This window comes from Branchiostoma lanceolatum, chromosome 4 (assembly GCF_035083965.1).
Source record: "Branchiostoma lanceolatum isolate klBraLanc5 chromosome 4, klBraLanc5.hap2, whole genome shotgun sequence".
Taxonomy (NCBI): Eukaryota; Metazoa; Chordata; class Leptocardii; order Amphioxiformes; family Branchiostomatidae; genus Branchiostoma; species Branchiostoma lanceolatum.
In genome coordinates this window covers 10,267,666-10,287,571 of record NC_089725.1, presented here as the reverse complement: position 1 = coordinate 10,287,571, position 19,906 = coordinate 10,267,666, and the positions used below count along the sequence as shown (strand labels likewise).

At 41.8% G+C, this 19,906-nt stretch overlaps 1 protein-coding gene across 23 annotated transcripts in view; it reads left to right on the top strand.

The window, feature by feature from the left end:
* The first annotated feature begins 305 nt into the window (after positions 1–305).
* Positions 306–19,906, top strand: part of LOC136432507 (neurexin-1-like) — a 217,832-nt gene continuing 198,231 nt past the window's right edge. For 16 of the 23 annotated variants that reach the window (XM_066423841.1, XM_066423855.1, XM_066423852.1 and 13 more), the window contains exons 1-4: positions 306–1,306; positions 1,701–1,717; positions 2,155–2,176; positions 2,726–2,788. The gene's annotated coding sequence lies outside the window, so the exon portion shown is untranslated. Of the gene's footprint in view, positions 1,307–1,335; positions 1,718–2,154; positions 2,177–2,725; positions 2,789–19,906 lie in introns of those variants that run through there. The other 7 variants (XM_066423857.1, XM_066423856.1, XM_066423853.1 and 4 more) reach the window with 5 other exon arrangements.

Sequence of the window (19,906 nt, the reverse complement as noted above, 5' to 3'; positions counted from 1 at the left end):
GGTACCCTTCCTGGATTCTTTCCCGTTCGCTTCGCCGTGATCCCGTGCATGTTGCCCCGGGGAGCCAAGTGGAAACCGCGAACTCCCGCCATCCATATATTACCGTCCATTGACATTATAATAACTTCGGGGCAGACAGGATGAAAAATGGATTATAAATGCCACCACCCCTACGACTTGATTTATCATAATTTTAATTGCACTTCAACTTTTACAACTAACGATCTGTAATGCGTTATTAATGGACTACCTGTAGCCTGCCGCTCAATAAGCCTGCCCAGTGCTGAGCGCAGAACGCGTTATACCGCGGCGGAGGTGGGTTCATCCTGACAACGCGGGGGCGCGCGCTTCACCATTGACTCACTCACAGCCCATCCTTTCTACACTTCGCGTGTAGCATCAGCTAGCGGCGACAGCAGGTAGTTGGGCTGGTGCTGATCGGGTGCCAAGTAAGGTTTCTATTTTGCAGGCCACAAAACCCGCTGGGTTCGCGCAGCGCCGGCGCCCCAATTCCAGCGGTGAATTTGCTGCTATTTCGCGGGGTCGGCTTTCCGACCCGATGTCTCTAGGGGAGCGACCCCAGAGGGCGACACCACCACCGGCGGGGATTTCCACCAGGCTGCCGGCAGCTCCCTTCTCGGATCGCCGCGATTATTTCTGGATCAGACGATAATTGAATACCGAATTACCTCATCTGCAAATCTTGGCGAAGTGTCAGTACTAGAAAAGTGAGTGTGTGTGAGAGAGAGGTGTTTGGATTGCGACGCTGTATAGCCGTAGCGGAGTACAAAATATCTCTACGACCTCTACACAGCGTGCCGTGCACACTGTACTGACGTACGTACCCTTCCTTCCTGGGCCCATCGGCGTATCTTAGCACGCTAGGTGACGGCACGTATACACCGGAGGCGACTCACACGCCAAGGTAACAGCCAACTCCAGACGGAACGTCTCACCACAAGGGACTCCTGGCACGGACGCACAGTCTAGCTCTACAGAGAGAGTGCCAAACAACAGCGGTGTGATTATTCACAACACATCTCATCCCAGCGTATAGTGGTACGACCCGTGCGATACAGACCTAACCAACGGTGTACTTATACCCCTGTACCTGGTACCGTTCCTCGACAGGCTAACGATCACCGCAGGGACACGTCTTCACTGTGGGATTTTACAGCAGCCCGCTATCTACAGTCGGCTACCCGGGGAGGGAACCCGCTATGTCAATCACCTGTGAGTGTTTGTAGGGCTTTCTTCACATTCACGGATAGCAGTGCATGATTTGTTGGTGTGAGGACCGGTAAAGGTAAGTGCGGTTTTTTTCCTTCAATATTCACGCGGAAGCGGTAATGATTAAAACAAGGGCTTATGCGAAATTGTTGCCATAATATGTATCCATTGTGATGACATACACATGTATTCACTATGAACCCCCCACCCCCATATCTACTAGTAAATGCCAGCGTGCTAAGCTGTGTTTAATGCCGAATGTTACAAATCATAAACCTTTTCATGTATATAGCAGGAGTTTTGCCGCAGGGTAAGTGGTTACTGTGCTTCTTGGGAATTTCTTTCCCCCTTGCCAGTTTTTTCTGCATATTTTGTGTGCATATGAGTGGTTCTCACCAGCTGTAACATGTCGATTATCAAGCAACAGTAATTGTCACGTTCCCTCCTGCGTTTTCCCCTCACGCTGCAAGGAGTAAGTCGCCGAAGCGTAAGTCGTCGTCTCGGCAAATGATGTGATGGCACTCTCCATTGTTGTGTATGAATTTTAACTGCGCCCGCTGCTAGCGCAACTGCCGTGATAGGCCCTCATAAAATTTTTACACCACTATCGTCCACACGAAATTCGTGCAGTCACAATCCGTGCGCCTGTGTACTACTTACACGGCGTGCCTTCTCGTATTTTACGACTACCACGCAAAATAACGCTGCCGCATTCATGTTGTACCTCTACTGCGCCTTATATGAGATTGTATCTCCCTACATGTTCGCTATGGTGCAGGAAAGCGTGGTAATTTGCACGACATAATTTGTTGCCGCTACCCAACTGGTGGTGTAAACTTCCTTTATCAACAGTAACAGGCGTCAACTATTACCACATATTTTCTTTTTCCCTTCCCGTCCTCGAATCGCCGTCCTAAATAACAGTCTCCAGGAGAGAAAAGATCAGGTAAAGTGATTTGATAAGGCACATATTTCTGTCAGTGGCATGTTGTGTGATGTTTGTTTTTATGGACAGTCAGTGCGCCATTCCCCCAGCTGATTCGGCACGACGCCTGCTCCATTTTGTCGTATCGGGTGCCTTCATCGAGGCGTAAAGACTATCGATCGGTACCGCTCGGGCCCCGGGGCCGGCTGGCGTTTAGGGCAACGCCAGCAGGTTGACGAATTACGCAAATAAAGTTATTGGGTTGTCCTAGATCACTAAAAAAATGCACGCATGTCCCATGCTGCCTTGCTGCGTTGTGATTGACAGCAAGATGGGACGATTGAAGATGCCCCGAATTGGCCACATTTGCGGAGGAAAAGTTGCTCGCCTGGGACCTGTAATTGCCCAGGAAACGCCATTACGTCTGCCCGTGGGGACCATTTTATTAACATAATTCACAATTTTCTCTTGACCATCGACGCCTTTGCCCCGCTTGCAAATCACTAACATCATTACTATTTCACGCCTTTTGATACTCATGTTCACACTGACCTCTGACCCCCAAAACAGGCCCGAAAAATACGGACCAATCCGATTGCAGATAGTTGATCTTCTCTCCAGGGATAACCAAAGGTAGGTGACGAAAACTAACGCTTTATGGAGCTAGCTAAGTGAACCCTGAGGGAGCAGGCGAAGATAAAAATCTCTAACTCCAATCCCCCACTGGGAACATCTTGACACGTCATCTTTCATGTCCCTCGACCAGTACCTTAGACTCTTTTGGCACGTTCTTAAAACTACACGCGTAGTACGGATTTGAAATAGCCTTCTCTACAACAGCCTATTGCTCGTTTGTCCTTGAAATAGTTACCCGTCGTTGACAATAATGGTAACGGATGCCACAGATTTTCTCTTAATCCTGGTTAAGATATGTTGTGTCGTTCCCCCTCTACTAATGAGCACCGTTGGGATCACAATTAGTTTGAAAATTAGAGCCTGCAATCAGGATGACGCAATGCAGCGCAACAGACTTTTGATATTGATAACTTTTTAAGCGCCTAGGGCGAAGTCATTGACTTCTTGTCACTCGTACCTTTCCTTGGTGTTGAAACTATAGCAGTAGTAAGTAGGAGGGGTTCGCTTCCACTTGTTCGCTTTCTTTGGCATTTAGGAAACGCTTCAGTGGCAATGGTGCTTTTTCCGACCGTGTCAAAAACCGAGTATGGCTAGAATACCACTACATCTTCTATTTGTTGGTCAAGATCATACAGATTTATAGAGTCGTACGGTTGTCTTGTGGTTGTCTTGTACGGTCGCGAAGTGTTTGTCACAAGGGAAACGTTCTTCGGGGTTGTTCCTCGTCTTATCACCATATAGATGTGATGTGCGAACGATAATCTCGTTCTGAGTTGGGACGTTACATTGACGTAATTCGTCAGTCATCAGTATGGGCATGACATCGTAGCGTCTGCGGCAGTTGCAATTATGATTGCTTTGTAAGAGGAACTGACTGTCACATTGAGATAGATGATCACTCGTCACAGCTTACGCCAAGTGGCATGGAAAACTGTTTGCCTTTTTATCAGGGGTGTATCATTTGTCTGGTCGGGGAAGGCATGTTTACCGTACTTATCAAACTATTGGTGATATCTACAGACGAACAATTTTAGTTCACTGATTATTAATCATAAAGGCGTTGTTTAAACTTATATGTGAATGTGAAGAAGGTGACGATACACGAAGTTTGATATGTTAGCACACGTAAAGCATTTGCAAAGCTCACGTAAAGCATTTTCAATGAAAAAAAATCTTTACGCATCCTTTTAGACATACTTATAGTTTTGGCTTCGTCCTGAAATGTTCCCTCTAAATATTCCATGACCCTTAACTCCGTAGCCAAACGACCCCCTCCCCACGTCCCTACGGGCGCAGACACACAGCCACCCGGCCCACCATGCCTGACCGCTCCGATGCCCGATGTTATCTGGCCCTGGAAATAATAAGGGCGGCGTTACTCCTGCCTGGCTGGCGCGCTGAGGTTCCGTTACATTAGGGAACCCGGGTGAATGCTGACAAGTAGCCGAAGGCGCTGTAACTTTCTCTGTATCATCCATCGTCCTCTTAAGACTTTCCTTAGAATGTAGCTCTAGTGCTATTGGCAAATAGCTTGGCCTGGGTTTAATGTGAATATGAATCAAATATCACAACGTTGCAAGACTTTACATTTTTTCATACTGTCAATATTTTCAGTGCAGTTTTTATGATGCCAAGCCATCTTAACAGTGACGCCCTTATAAATGATTGCTTTGTTTGTCAGACTCGTTGCCACCAAGTACTGTAGGAGGATCTTCTCTAGATAGCCTTAAACAACGCTTGCAGGTAGATGTGCAAATTTTACAGGACATTCAGTCTAATATGACCACACCTGTGAGCTACGACAAAGGATGGTATACAAGTTGATTTACACATATGTAGAGCCCATTGCCTTAGCGTGATTATAAAACAACTCATCCTTTTGCATTTCTATGTTGCATTTTTATCCTCCCATTATGTCATAATATAGACACAGGATATGATATAGACATTGGTTATTATCACCTGTATTGTTATGCGTAGACTTGCTCCCATACTGCCATTTTGTATATATCTCCGTACCTTTTGTTAAGCATTTTATTAGTGTGCCACAGTGAATGTGCTTCATCACTGTCATGTTTTCAATGTTCACTTCATACTCATAGTACATGACGTTCTACCGTAATTGGAAATGGATACAAAAGTTTTTCTGAACTTCTTTTTCTAGTGAGCAAAGTTCGAAAGGGTTCCTTAATATTTGTTTGGTAGATTTCTGTACTAATTGTATTCTACCTGCATCCCCGATCGAATTGTGATGCATGAAGGCGGCAGTTTGCCCGGCAGGCTCTGTGATTTAGAGGTTTTGGGTCATCTAACCCAAATTAAGCAAAATTGGCGACTTTTGATCCGTGTTACACATAGAATGCAATAAATGCCAGAACAGCCTCATTGCTTGGGGCTATACTGAAGTATCTCTGTACCGAGAGATCATGTCTGCTAGCTAAAATGAGGTTGTAAAATGTTTGGAAAACGTAAAGGTTCGAAGCATGATAGACTATTCAAAATCCACGGTATGTCGTTAAAAGGTCGTTGTGTTCAAAACACTTGATTTACTGCTTCGCCACTGGGGCTTGTTTGTAACGAATTCGAATCTCATAGACAGCTAATGTTGAGGTTTGGTTAACTTTGTATCTCTGAGACTACTTGGTACAGAACTTGTAAAGATTTTGTTAACTTTGTATTCATTCATCCCTAAAAGTCTGACTTTAGCCAACAAATGTCTCTAGACCCACTACAAAACCCAAACGAAGTAAAATGTCTATTTCTTTTGTATCCTTTAATTGCAATTTATGGTCAGTAAGGCTACACTGATTTGATTATAAGGATGACGTCATCTTGGTGCTCCAAATCTGATGCGAGCGTGCGAAACAAAACGTTGGTGAAAAAAGTTGCCTTCAATTTCAAATGTAAGTTGTCAGAAATGTTGAGCAAACGGCAGAACACACAGAACATGGCATACCAACATGGCATACCTAGCAATAAATTCTTTATTTTTGTCCTTTCACATCTTTTTCTTTGACTTTAAAAGATTTTGCTTATTTGTATCCATCTTCTTATATATTACTTTGCAATTTGTGGCATATATCAACACATTTTGCAGCTTGTTTTACGATTTATAGTATGGTCGCAAACTTTTGAAACGGGCGAAAATTCATGCGCGTGGATGTCATCCATATAATCAAGTCAGTGTGGCCTTAGGGTGACGAGGTTTTCTGCATTCTCTCTTCATGTGTCATCTCCAGATAGATACTGTACTCATTTTACCTTTTACGGTGATGAAGGTTAGACATTTAGGAAGTATGATAGACAAGATAACAGTTACTCAAGTAACCGGATAGATTCGAAAACAGGCAAACGTTTCAGACAGCGTCCCCTGTCTTCTGTCAGTGACTGAACCGGACTGAACCAAATTCCGAAAGTTGTCTGAAACGTCTGACCGTGTTCAAATCTATCCAGTTGGCTGAGTAACTGTTATCTTGCGATTTTTCACCTTTTGTTCAAAAGCATTAACAGTTGTGTTTACATGGCCAGGGTTGTCACGACATAGTCCACTAGTCATAAAGAGGTTATCCGCCAGGCTTTTAAGATAAACTCTACTGTTTGCCATAGGTCCCCGGAGACGGTCACATTGGTGAATCACGCCCTGCGTATCGAGTATTCAATCTTAAAAGAGTTTTCCGCTACATGTATGACAGCATGCTCATTGGTCGAGCCCACTGATGAGTAATCTGTGTTATTGGGACACCAACATATCAAGACTAGTAGTTAGCATTACGTGTCTAAAAGTTTTGGCCGTATACCAAGCCAGGATACGTCGATGAAAGTTAGACATCCAGGTATTAAGATACTCAGGATAACAGTGACTCAAGTAACTGGATAATTTTTTTAACGGTCAAACCAAGGCAGAATGATTTTTTATTTGTTTACATTTTTTTTTTGCAAACTGAAGAAAAGAAGGATTGGATTCGTGCTGTGAAATCAAAAGTGAGAAAGATACTAATCAACAGAACATTCGGACGTTCAACAAGAAAGCTTAGTCGGGAGGAAAATATCAGGAATTATTTTTAAAAAAGATCGTTTTGGTCCCTTTAGTCTTGGTGCAACGGATCCAACTATTTTGTCTAGTTCTTAAGTTAATATATGTTGTTCTTCTGGGACGCTTCTGAAATGGCTGATTGGAACCCAGATACGTTAAAAGTCTTTAGAGAGCAAAACCGCTTTACGAGAGCTGGAGACAGTCCTGCCTCGGGTGTGCTATAAATAGAATGAGTTTTTAATGGTGAATCTAAGGCTGCTGTAACCACAGGGACGAGATACGGTCTAACAGAGATTCGTGTACTTTGAAATAACCTCCCCGGGCGTTCCAGTCGGTCCAATGGACAGATTTATGTTCGACTGTCCCAAGGGTAGAAATGTACTCTGAAAAACGTTTTTCCATCATCTTAGAATTTTGTCGGAGTAGCCATTTACCGTTATTTCCTATGCTGTCAGTATCTTAAGAAAATACAAATACGAGATATTAAAGGTGTAACGTTGGTTAACATAAATTCGCGGGGTACTTAAATTCGCCAATTGTAGAAACGGTGTATTCTAGGGATATGTGCTAGATGCAAAATCAGTTATAACGCCAGCAATGCAAACCGAATAGACTAACGTATTCAGAACACTGGCTGAAAAGCTTCGATAACCATGTATTAGAAGTTGGCGACGTCAAAAACTTTCCGTCCCTTATTGACAGAGTCTGGGCCTGGGGGCTTCGTGGGAGAATCACACTACACTGTTGTTCGCTGGTTTATATGGCGGAAAAATGGCAAATTTATGTTACCCAACGTTACTAGCAGGTACCCTGATATCAGTGGATGGATGTTCTTCAAGGTTCTCGTATGTGCTTGAGTTGCAACTAAATTGTCATCGAAAAGACACCCTCAACGTACAACAAACACAGTATGAATGTAATACTCGACGAGACTGGAATTTCGGCCATTATGCAAAGGGTTTATTATTTTTGTCATGCCGATACATGTGACCATCGTGGAAAACATTTTGGTCATATTCAAAATGAGGTTGCTGACAAAACTACTTAGAAGCTATTGGAATGAATTTAGATACGATTGTGGGACCAGTTACTGCAACAACAGTTGTTGAGTCACTGGCAAAGTTGCTTCAACAAGCACCAAAACTTTCTTCACCAAACTCTGCGACTAGTTGTAGTTGTTCAATGTCGTCAGTACTGATACACCGCCAGCAAACACTTTCATGTATTCATGGCCACTAGTAATCGACGTTCTACTTTATTGCCAAATTTTATTGACAGGCCAAGGGTCAGATTGCAGCGACAGCATTTAATCTGATATGTCCCTGAATAAAAGTAATATATTTTCCCAGAGTATACTTGACATTTAATCTGATATCCCTGAATAAAACTAATATATTTTCTCATAGTTTACTTGATATTAATGCAAAACAATGCAAAAACAATGATATCAGTGACAGATGATTACAACGTTTATAGGATGTGAATATTCAGTTCATCTGAAGCCTGAGCGAACATCAGAATACATTAATTCATCACACGCGTACCAATGTGTAGGAAGTGACATGACTGAGATTACGGTAGCTTATAAATCGATGATTGCTTCAGGGTGGGTGGGCCACATGAGGCGGACTAGAAACTTTCGTACTGTTGTTCATCTTCCTAAGCTGTGACAACAACCGAGCACGGGGCCCTGGTTGTTAGAATTGTTGACTTGGAGGTACAGAGTTCGAATTCCAGACAGGTCTCGTTGCAGTACATTAGTGCCCTTGGGAAAGGCGCTTTACCTCAATTTCCCCACTCGACTAAGTCTCAGGTGTAAATGAATACCTAACTTGGGCTAGGGACGTCCCTCGGATATGACGTTAAATGGAGAGCCCACTACACTTATCGAAAACAGTAGCGGTCCATCCCGGTGTAAGTGGGTCAAATAAATCTGTCCGGATAAATTGTACTGGGGAATTTTGAGACTCCTGTAGAAACTTTTCATGGTGTAGACTTAAGTGTAAGTCTTGTCACGCGTCGAGAAGATTTCACAGCAAGATAACGTATTGATTTAATCTTGCCAAAATGTCGTGATTTGCTGCACCATATTGTGGCTGAAATATGGCCTGCTCTCTCTCGTTACAAGGAAAGGTAAATCAAGAAGTTTACGTGACTCCTCTACGCAACACTTTCCGTTTATAGGAGTATTCAAATTGGTCCGAAGAGAGCTGATGATGGTATATTTGACCAAGGTGTAAATCAACCTAAAAATGCAGCGGGCACAGCCAACTTCGGTAAAATATCTGCTTTTCTGGCCTTGGTTGTCAGACGGTGTGATGTAGTAAGTAATTCCTATTTTGCATGCTCAGCGAGTCACTGCCGGGCTTGTAATTTTCTATTGAACTTGATAAGCTTGACACCGCCAGCAATCTATAGGTACTGCTGTTACATAGGCTTAACGATATCGCCAGGTTGATAGCGTTCATAAAAACATTTGGCTTTAAAAGTGAGCTTTCTTAATGCACCACCAGGGACCCAACAGCTGATGCTTGTTCTGCCAAGTAGCAATAGGGCGGCCTGAATGTGTAAGGTCTGTCAGAGGGTTTATACGCCTCACGACTAGGCCCCACATTATTCAAACCCTTTATCTGTCGCTTTAGTGCAAATGGTGTATGAACCCAGCGTGACATTGCCTGCGACCGGGGTAAGCTATTCCACTAGAGATGCTATCGTCAGCAGGAAAGCAGGGTGTAGAAAGCTCAAAGGTCAAACAAGGTAACTTTACGAGTTAGGGGGGCCACCAATAAATCTTTAAGTCTTTTAGAAAGCGCCCAGGTTTATCAACTATTTATAGGTTTGGTCAGACTTGGTACTGGAATTCGTTTTCAACTTGTACCTTAGATAGTTCCAAGCCTAAATGTTGTAGATGTATGATTTTAGTCTTGCGTCCTAGCATGACATGTTCCTGTCTATGTTGCTATGTTGTAGCACGAGTATAGGCCCGATTTACACACATGTTTTCGGAGTCGACTCGGGGCTGTGTGTGAGGAGCTTTGAGCTGCCCAAGTGGAGCTTTCCTACTAGAAAACGCTACTTGAGTGGCATAAGGTTCTCCTTGCACAGTCCTGAGTCGACTACAAGTCCACTAAAATCGCGTGTGTAAATCGGGCTATAGTTCGTGTACCTGACAACAACATGTGGTGTAGCTTAGCATGTAGTTCTTTGATGATACACAGGAAAATATCCGTAAGTGGTCAGCAGCCCGATGCTCTATCTGATTGACAGGTCCTGATGAAGATTTAAGGGGTCGTTCACCTTCAAAGTTAACCTAATTTATCGGTGTTGGAGGCCACAGCGCTGTGTTGTACATAAATCATCCTTACATTAGTACTTTGGGTCCATACTGTTCAATACAAAGAAAATTATACATAGGCCATATCGGCAGACAATACACACCATTGCTCTAGATTTAGCATGTATTAGTTTAATGATAATAGATTACAATCTTTGTATTCATTCATTTAATTTGTGAGCAGATAAATGACATTTTATTCTTTTTTATTTTAAAGAGTAGAAATTTTCAGAAGTATTTGTAGAAGTGTCTATAATTACGTGCCTTTCGACCACCCATTGCCTTTTTGACATTGAAGGTCATTGCTTTCATGTACATCTAGTTAGGTTTTGCTGTTGTAGTTTGGTGCGTGATTCCTTTGTTTGTCTATATATTGGGGCCTAAGTCAACACGCCTGTTCAAACAACTCAAAACAAGAGTCTTAGGACCCAAAATCTCCATGAAACTTTGTTTTTTTATTAAACCAGTTCCCCCCATTCTATATCGCTCAATGGTATGACCCACACTTGCCGGGCAAGGGGAGAAGTGATAAATAGCTACTGACCTAGATAAGAGACCAACAGATGGTGCGACCTCAAAGCCCACAATAGAGTAGATTTTCCTCACTACTTATGCAAATTCAGTATGAATCTGCATAATTAGCACTTCAGTTTGTACATCTCTGTCCAACCTACCTGCATATCAAATAACATAAAAATCTGTCGCTCCTTTCTTCAGTTATTCTCCTTGCAAAATATTTACAAACACGCCATTGCAGTTCCAGTGACACATACCAGGGGGCCCAAAATCGACCTTGACCTTTCTCCTCCCAGCACCTACCCACATACCAAATATCATTTCAATCCATCCACACGTTCTTCAGTTATGCTGATTTAAAGCGTCCGGTGACACATACATACACACACGGTGACACAAACATACACACACGCGCACACACACGCAAATACACTAACTTCGCATGATTTGCACTTCAGTGTGTACATCTCTGTCCAACCTACCTGCGTACCAAATAACATGAAAATCTGTTGTTCCTCTCTTCAGTTATACCCCTTTAGAACATTTTTACAGATAGGCCATTGCAGTTCCAGGGACACAAACCAGGGGGTCCAAAATCGACCTTGACCATTCTCCTCCCAGTGCATACCCACATATCAAATACCATTACAATCCATCTACACGTTCTACAGTTATGCTGACTTTAAGCATCCGACGACACCCATGCAAACGATTTACCTCCTTACTTATGCAAATTCGGTCTCATTTGCATAGTTTGCACTTAAGTGTGTACAACTTGGTCTAACCTACCTGTGTACCAAAGAACATGACGATCTGTCAATCCACTCTTCAGTTCTTCTACATTGAAGATTTTAACAAATACGCCATTGCAGTTCCAGTCACACATGCCAGCGGGCCCAACATCGACCTTGACCTTCCTCCTCCTAACACCCACCCACATACCAAAAAGCATTACAATCCATGTACAGGTTCTACAGTTATGGTGACTTTAAGCATCCGGTGACACATACATACACACAAACACCAAACGCAAGCAAAACAGTATCTCCATGAAAAAGCCTTTTTTCATGGAGATAATAAAACGGTAACAGACAAAGACAATCCTGTGCTGCACATATCTACAGAGAGTTCTGACTGAGCTTCAGCGGCAAAGATTTATACCCTGAGCGTCCCGGCAGCCATTAGTGTCCCTGCAAATTTGATTAGAAAACGATGGCGATTTGCAGCGTTTGAGATGATAGATAAATTACTGCACGCATCTTGCCAACTACAGTGGGGATTGGTGCCGTTATATTCGGCAAAATTGGCCCCATCCGATTCTATATATTGGAATAAGGAAAAAACAGTTTTGTGAAAATCAATGTCGATACGGACGGCGGTTTTTACCCAAATTGCTCGAAAAGCACGCGAAGTTTAATACACGAATCCAAGATGGCGGCCCTGAGAGGAGTTAGTGAACGTAGGGACGAGCGATCAATGACATTCACGTATGGATGTCTGCCACAGGTCACGGCGTCTTGATGAGATAGCATTTCCCCCGGTGATGTTTCATGTTCAGCGTCAAGCCAACGGCACGTCCGTACGCCAGCACTGTTGAATATGGATTGTCAGCTTCCGGCAGTTATTTACAGTGTTTCAAAACCATATAACGTCACCGTACTTTGAACTATACAACAATTCGATGATGCAGTTTTTATCCAAGCCTTTTCAAGGCAATACCAATTATAGAATTAAGGTGAGTGGTTTAAGGTGGATTGTCAGCTTCCGGGAGTTATTTACTGTGTTTCAAAACCATATAACGTCACCGTACTTTGAACTAGACAACAATTTGATGATGCAGTTTTTTGAGGCACAATTTTAGAAATATGCAAGGCAATACCAATTAGGAAATTAAGGTGAACGGTTTAAGGTGGATTGTCAGCTTCCAAGTGTTATTTACACTATTTCAAAACCATATAAAGTCACCATACTCTGTACAATATGAATAATCTGCTATTGCAGTTTGTTTGTGTCGCAAATGTACAAATATTCAAGGCAATTCCATTAAGAAATCAAGGAGAAACGGTTGTGGAAAAGGTCAATATTATTTCTGTCATGTCATTTGACTTTATGCAATTTTTCAGCTTTAAAGAATCAGGCATCATCGTTTATTTCGATGCAGGGAATCTAACACTGTCGTATAACCCCGGAAATCTGTATTTCGTGACAATAGCAGGGTAAGGTTGTATTATAGATGTGGTATAAGTAACTCCTTACCGTGACGAGAGACATTTGCAAACCATTCTCTGTTGTGATTAGATGTTAATGGGGCTATGTATGAGCAACGATTTCAATACCGGGGAAGTACAATGCTGTTGTTCACCTTGAATTGCCTAGCCATATAGTGGCACATAGGGCAGCAGGTTCCTTTGCTGTTTCAGTAGCAGGGTATATTTTTGCAGGGAGGGTTTGCTAGCCCTTGCCTTTTAACGTGCTTGAGATACCTCCTCGAACACCGGACCCCTTTTTACGTCCCTTCCGAAGGACGGATGCAGCCCTAACCGAAAAGCCCTCCCCAGGATTTGAACCGCTGTCTCCTAGTTACCAACTAATTGGAACCAAGATCTCAGCTGTGATGCCACTACCAGTTGAACTATTTGGGCATCCCTGGGGAACTGCAATGGCTTTGAAATACATGTGCAAATCTGACACATAACACACAGTTTCGTTTTTATATAATATCCTGGTGTATATCCTAGTAAGGTGCCTTTCTCGTTTTTTTTAAAAAGTATACTCAGTGATGGCATGACCCTCAATTATAAGAAAAAGTAGGACTGTGATATAATTCAAGTAGAAGAAAACAATAGCAAGTATATTTGACCTGAAAGGTGTCTATCTTTCACTCCAAAGTAGCAATAATATAAAACTATGATGGTGTTGGTTTTACACAACAGAGTTATGCAATTAATTGTCTATCGTTACCGTTCAGTCCTGTATGTAATCCTTTGTCGTTAATGCATCCGTTTCCCTTAATTGGTGGCGCCATTTGGTCTTGAACATTAAAAAAGCGAAGCTAATTGTGTTTTCTGGGATACGGTGCATTATATCTGCTCTAATGCTACCGAATTGGTAAGGGGAAGGTCGTCTTGTGGACAGGGTTGTTGACTAAAAATCTAAAGGTTTTGGTTCGAATCCCTGGCAGGCCACAATGTTGTGCCCTTGGAAAGGTACTTAACTCCCATTTGCCCACTCGACTATGATGAAAATGAGTACTTAGCCCCGGCTTGGGACGTCCTCTCGGATGGGACGTAAAGCAGGCGACCCCATGTTTGAAGAGAGCCTCACATTGGGCACGTTAAAGAATCCGCCCCCCCCCCCCCAAAAAAATAGGGGTCTATCCCGGTGTAAGTGCAGTCCAGTCATGCGCAGCTTGTACCTACTATGTACATGTAAAACAGGTATGTAACGCCTAAAGGCGGTTAACCGGTATGCGAAACGTACAAACAAACAAACAAGTTTTTCAAACGTAAACGGAAAACATCTGGAGATACCATGGTCAATAATAATGATTCAAAATTATTATTCACATAAACATTCAGAAAAAGGTTGGATTTCCTTTCTTTTTTTCTTCATATAATAATCCTTTGTAGTGTCTACATCAGCAATTTTCAAATATAACTGGTGCTGAACGGTGTACATCAGCTTCAAAATAGTTGTCACTTGCCAGCGCAGCCAGACCCCTATTTTGAAAATTGCCACCACCGATCAATGACATTTCTTAGTCTTATCGACGCAGGGCAAATATGTGGATAACATTTCACGCGCGGTGCGCATATGACAGCTACAAATCCCCCACGGTGTTTCGCAGGTGAAAATATATCAATGATATTCGACGGCCCACTGTATGGCGTTCCACGTGATTTGCATTTTTGGGCAGCCTTAACTCCCATTTGCCCACTCGACTATGATGAAAATGAGTACTTAGCCCCGGCTTGGGACGTCCTCTCGGATGGGACGTAAAGCAGGCGACCCCATGTTTGAAGAGAGCCTCACATTGGGCACGTTAAAGAATCCGCCCCCCCCCCCCCCCCAAAAAATAGGGGTGGGGGGCGGGGTAGTTCGTCGCAGTTTTAAGGTGTCCTTTTGTCCTCTGCAGTTTAGAGGTATTTTTGTGGACACAAAGATATTCGACGGCCCACTTAATATTGTTCTACATGATTTGCACTTTTGGGCAGACATGATGGCACCGTCACTACGGGGTAGTTTTTAGCTCTTTTAAGATGTCCTTTTGTCCTCTGCAGTTTAGAATTTTTTTTGGACACAAAAGGTGGCAATATCAATGATATTCGACTGTATGGCGTTCCACGTGATTTTGCCTTTTTTTGGACATCCTTGATTTCATTGTCACTACGCGGTAGTTCGTCGCTGTTTTAAGATGTCCCTTTGTCCTCTAGATCTGCAGTTTATAAATATTCTTCAACACAAAAAGGTGGCAATATCAATGATATTCGACGGCCCACTGTATGGTGTTCCACGTGATTTTGCCTTTTTTGGGCATCCTTGATTTCATTGTCACTACGCGGTAGTTCGCCGCTCTTTTAAGATGTCCTTTTGTCCTTTGCAGTTTAGAACTATTCTTGGACACAAGGGGGCCCGTAAAGTCTGAACTTGAAGCTGTTGTATAGATTTCTTTTATCTGGTGGCTCTGATTACATCGTTAATAGTTGGTGGCATTCACATACCAGTTTATTGGTGATTATGTTTCTTACTGAATGTACGTTCGAAATCATAAATTTACATTTAAGACCCATTTTCGGGCGAAGGTATTGCGTAATCCTTTGGTAGTAGGTGCTTTTTTTGTAATGCCATCTGTAAACCAAATAATATTACATGATTTGGACATACTGAACAGATGTTCATTGCTTAGAATGAAAGGAGAGTGATAAAAGAATAGACTATTTTTCCTATTTGCATCAAATGAACAAAATGACAAATTTAGCATTATGTTTCAATATAATAATCATGGTAAAACACGGCTCCAAATGGCAATATGGTTTACCTGAAGCAGATGGAATTGTGCCCTTTCAAAATCATAACATTTGTTATTTTGCTGTTGACATATTCGTATGATCGATGCTTTTCGGCCCCACCTAGAAAATCTAAAAATAAAAATGGATAGAAATATCATCTGTAAACATCTTTAGTTTTTGTGTTTTTAGACTATTAAAAGCTCGTTCTGTTTCATCACTGTCTGAATTATGAATTTTTGAAATGAGAATTTGCCTGTGATTCGTACACCTGGGTTACAGAGATAAAAGACAGCCTTCGGAGGGAAGGCTCCCAAATACTGGCACAGAGTGCATCAGATACATTGCCCTTGGTGATTGCAACATATCAAATATGCCGAGCTCTTTCCGTCGATGCAAGAAGATACGATCTGACACGGAAGCCAAATTACAAATCACGGGTGGGCCCGTGTCACAGAATAGTGATCACGCGATACACACAACTGTGCGTGCTGACATGACGCACTTGTTGAAGCAATTTATATAGTATAGCAGTACATATCCGCTATAATCTCCAAGCAGGTGTAGTTTTGAAGTGTATTTTGGTGGTTTTGTAGGTATTTCTGTAAGTGTTTTTTTAGGTTTTTCTTGGGTTGTTTTGTACCTTTTCTGTAGATTTTTATCTCCATGAAAAATGGAGATATTGTTTTTGGTGTGTCTGTGTGTGTGTGTGTTTGTGTTTCCGGACTCTTGTAGTCAGCATAACTCAAGAACCTCTTGATGGATTACAATGATATTTGGTATGTGGGCGGGTGTTGTGAAGCCGAAGGTTAGGGTCGATTTTGGGCCCCCTGGTATGTGACCTTGGTACTGCAGCAGAACTTCAATTTTTGTATCTTTTGACCTAGACGTGCTGTGGTCTTGATTTTTGGGTGGCAGATAGCTTGTGATGTAATAAAGAAGTGGTGTAGGTTTGGGTCCCCTAGCAGCTTTCTCTGGAACTGCAAGGGCGTTTTTGTGAAAATCTTCTAGGGACAATAACTGAACAAAGGAACAACAGATTTCCATGATATTTAGTATGCAGGTAGCTTGGACAGAGATATACACAATGAAGTGCAAATTATGCTAATTGGGAATTAATTTGCATAGATAATGAGGAAAATCTATATTTGCAGTGTTTTCCATTATAAGACTCAAATACATGTAACATATGTAGTTTATGGAAAGTGGAGCATCAACAGATACCAATGATGCAAATAAATTCCTGATTTGCATAATGAATGCAAAAACACAGAAATTCATCAAATTGGAAAATTATAGAACTGTCAATATTGCAACATGTGTAAGTTAGATAAAGGTGTTTATGATTAAGCATGCATTATGTAAATGTGTAAGTCATTTGCATAAATAGAATTGTTCATGGAGATATGAGGTCGCGGAACTCTTGTTCTGGAGGTGTTTTGTGAGTTTTTCTGAAGTGTTCTTGACCTTTTACAGTGCAAGTTGAGTATCTGTAAAATGCGCACACCTCCGCTCCAGAAAAGATGTACAAAACACCTCCATACAAACATATCCGCACAAAACCGCCAAATCCACTCAAAACAACCACGACTGCTACACGTGCTTGTCCGCTTTTGCTTCGTAACATGACACCCTGGTACAACTGGAAAGCAATTCTGCATTGGCAGGATACTCTATGTACAATGTAATTTTGCGCTCCCTTTGCTTTTTCACACGTGCTCTATGATTTTAGGTAACTTTGGTACAGCTATTTCTGACTTTCCAGGTCTATGATAGAGAATCTCTTAGGTTCTAGCTTTAGCAAAATCCATATAACCCTGATTCTAGTCAAAGCAATGCCGGGTCTTTTGTTTTTCTAGAATATTGCCTAGATATCGATATTTCCTATCGCTTTAAATCAGCTGACGAAGTAAAAGTGCTTCGAAAGCGCTGGCTGCTTTGCCCTTTTTACGAAAAGATCGCCAAAAGGTTCCCTACCCTTTACTGCACAATAGAAAAAGATCGGGCTCTTCAACACAATAGACAATGACTGAGTGCAGCGGGTGCCCTCGAGAAATGCAGCCTATTTGCACGGCGCCAAACCACAATCTTCTCTAATTTTCTCTCCCGTCCCATTTCCTAAACTTCCCCGAAGTTCGCTAGGGGTGCTTCCTCTTCATTATGGTATGTACGATTCTACGTTCTTTTTTCAGAGACTGTAGTGTTGATTTTTTTGTACATTTTTTTCAAAAGTCATCATACGAAATACGTAGACAAGACAGACTTGAGTTATAACTTATATCCTCACCGAAACGTGCACAGCACGAAAAAATAATGCAGAACATGCAAAAAGTTGAAAATTAGTAGATAGACAAGTTGAGCTGTTTAAGCGAAAGTCCAGATTCCACACCCGAAGGATAAGAAGATCAAGAAATAACTAAAAATGGTTCGTTGTCATTCTATATTTTCTAGTATTAAATTGTTGTATTGTAGCCACAGTATCATTTTCATTCTAGTTCAGTTCACGACCTTTCACCAGCCTGTCTCAAGTGTCCCCACTGCAATACTTAACATACAATTTACACTACAATTTTAAGAAGAAAGTTTTGTCCCTCGTTAAGCTTGGTAGAAACATACAGATCGTAAAGGTTTGAGCGTATTTGAACGTTTACTTTTGTGGTCTTGTAAAGAGAGTCAAGAGACACATGTCATAGCCGTATGGTAATCTGATAAAACGTGGCTTAAATCAAACTGAAACAACTGAAAACACATTGGCGTGACAGTACGATTGTCTGCAAATATCATCACTGACGCCATGGGTGCTATCATAAATCATCTTTCTTTCTTTGTATGCCAAATGTAATGATTTTGATTTGTATCATACATAACCACGTTTTCTGCCAACTAAAATGCTTATATTTGTTCAACATTAACTTCACACTTATACGGTTTGATGTACCGAAATATATAATGATATTTGGGCTAGTCACGCGAGTTTTACAGGATTTAAGCAGCCGTTTAGACGACCGTGACATTTTTGCCTCATACTTTGTTATGGAGTTTAGATCAGCACAGCGGGTAAGGCTACTACAAAGTTAAAATGATGAAAGATGAAAGTCAAAGGGCCTGCCATTCTGACTATTTTGTGAACCCGAAGACAAAACCCACGAAGATACATTGACTGGATATTGCATTCGTACCATGCAGACTATTTCACATTTAGTAGAGGGCAAAGTTTGAGCGCAGTATTTTTCTGTACTTTGACATTTCAAGATTCAAGATGTATTTATTGAAATGTCGCAGTGAAACACTGAATTGCATGCACTTTACAAATGTTAAAATCATCAACAAGGGCTTATAGTGCTCACCATTATTGCACATTAAGAATGGTAAAATGAATGTATGATATTGCACCCTATATAAAGCTTGCTCGCAATAATCAAAATAATCATATATACATACACATTTACGAAAATTATCCAAACGCTGGGCACAACTTTTAAGACCCTTTCAGGGATTGCAATTTTTCAAGTGTCAAGAGGGACGACACTGGTCTCCCTCCACTTCTATACAAATCTGTAGAGCTGCCACCTTCCCTACATCTATATCTACATGACGAGAAATATCAAGTATAATGATTGATTGATGATTTTTAAAAATGAATAAATATTCAGCAGCAAAGTTAGGTTGGTTAAGATGTCAAGCTTTCCAAAAGCTTATTCTTATAAGCTGACAACATGGATGTCTTTTAATGTGATCTCTTCTTCCAGTTCGTCTATGAAATATTACACTCTTTATGATATCATTACACTTACATTCCGCAGACGTTAAGAATGATTTCGTGCTGACATGACAATTTATCGTGTCAATCGTTGACTAAAAGTAGGTCACACACCAATACCCCATACATCAAAATATTAATATGATGTTCCCCTGTGTTAAAGCTGCCACAGATCTGTCAACTCTGATCACGATACGAAACCTTCTACTACATTGATTTCTTTGTGCATTTGCTATTGAATGGCATACTACATAATGGAACCCCTTGCAGATTCAGTGGTGCATGTATCAGCATCCGTTGGTTGGCCATTAGGACACGCTGAACCCAACTCCGTTCCCATTACTTCCTTCATCCTGTTATATCCTAGTGGGGGCTTACCTACCCATACGCTAGGGACGTCGACTTTCGTCATCTTCTCAAATCTCGCCATTTTCCGCGAGATTTCACGGTACCTTGGTGCATCGAT